Here is a 1,526-nt window from a genome sequence, read left to right as displayed (position 1 = left end):
AATAAATTGTTGAACCCCACATCACAAAGAAACCTGAAGCCAACCTGAATTTTTTTTTTAAATAATAATATTTCTAATTGGAAGAATGAATAAGACTGAGAAGGAAAAATTCTCTTTAGCAAGGATATTTTTAATTTTTATCTTCATCAATCGATTCACTTGTGTGTCGTAAAAAAAAAAAAGGGCTTCTGTGAATACACTGTTAGTTTTTCATAATAATGTTAATTATGCATATCTTATTTTAATGGCCGCCTCTCCTACAAATCTGTGGGCTAGTCAGTTTGTACACTGTATGAACTGACATTTTCCCTACTGAATATTGTTCAAGAAAAGGTCCCTGACATTTTCTAGATAAAACAACAACAAAACAAGAAATGCTTAAACCTTGCAGCAAACAAAATCAGGAAACAGTCATAATTATTCCATCAAAGCCACACACACACACACACACACACACACACACACTCACACCCTAACAAAAAAAAAAAAAAAAAACAGAAAAAAAGACCGGCAGAATTTCACTCTAACTTTTCCAGTTTCTGTTTTTCTTTAGAATCTTAGGAGTTAAATGCAGTAAAATGTAAATGAAAAAAATTTAAACCTACAATTTTTGGGTGTGTCCAAAGCCAACATTTTAGGGTCTATTTTCTCTTCTAAATCCTTCTTTCTTGGAAATGGAAAAACTTTGAACACTGCCAAATGGTAAAATTAGTCATTTTTGTTCATAGAGCAAAATAAGTCACGAATTATAATGAAACACGATTTCTAATTGCTTCATAAAGCCAATTCTCCCAGCTTTCCCTAAACTGAACTATTTTCCCTCCTTTCCTCATTCCAATTAGTTTTTTTTTTTTTAAACTCAAACTAAAATGACTTGGGTGCCTCAACTGTGTTTCTTTTAGGAGGTATTTTTTTGCTCTTTCTCCCCTTCAAGAATTGAATTCATTCAAATTCCAGCTTAATTTTCATTTACATATTATCTGGATTTGGCTTCAGAAATAAAAATTGTCTCCATGTCCTTCAGTAGTCAAAGTGAAAATTTTCACTCCAAAAAAGATAGAAAAAAAGAATCTTTTCCCAATTCCACTGCCTTGTAGATGAAACTTTGAAAAAAATAAGAAATAAAAAATATTTCTTTTCAATTTTAATTTCTTTTTTTATTTACAAAATAGTATCCTCTAGGTGGCGTCATTTTAATGGGAAAAAACTACCGTTTGAAGAAAAATTAGAAAAAAAAAATTGAGAGAAGGAAATATGGCCTTTAAAAATAAAAAGATTGTTGCGAAGACGGGAGGCCTGGAAGGAACGCTCTCCTGGGGGGTCACCAGGGACCCTGAGCGCACACAGGGTCAGGGGGAAATTGCAAATTTCGGGGGAGGGGGAGAGCCAGAAGAAGGTTGCATTTTCTCAAAATCTGAATTGTCCAAACTGCAATGGCTGCTCCGTGCTCTCGCTGCTTTGTTTCTGGGCTCCGGTCCGAGCTGGGGGCCGCGGGGGGCGCCGGGTGCGGGGTCCCCGCCAGCCCC

This window comes from Psammomys obesus, unplaced genomic scaffold (assembly GCF_907164565.1).
Source record: "Psammomys obesus unplaced genomic scaffold, mPsaObe1.curated_primary_1811, whole genome shotgun sequence".
Classification (NCBI taxonomy): Eukaryota; Metazoa; Chordata; class Mammalia; order Rodentia; family Muridae; genus Psammomys; species Psammomys obesus.
The sequence above is the reverse complement of the archived record's forward strand: the minus strand, read 5'-3'. Positions refer to the sequence as shown.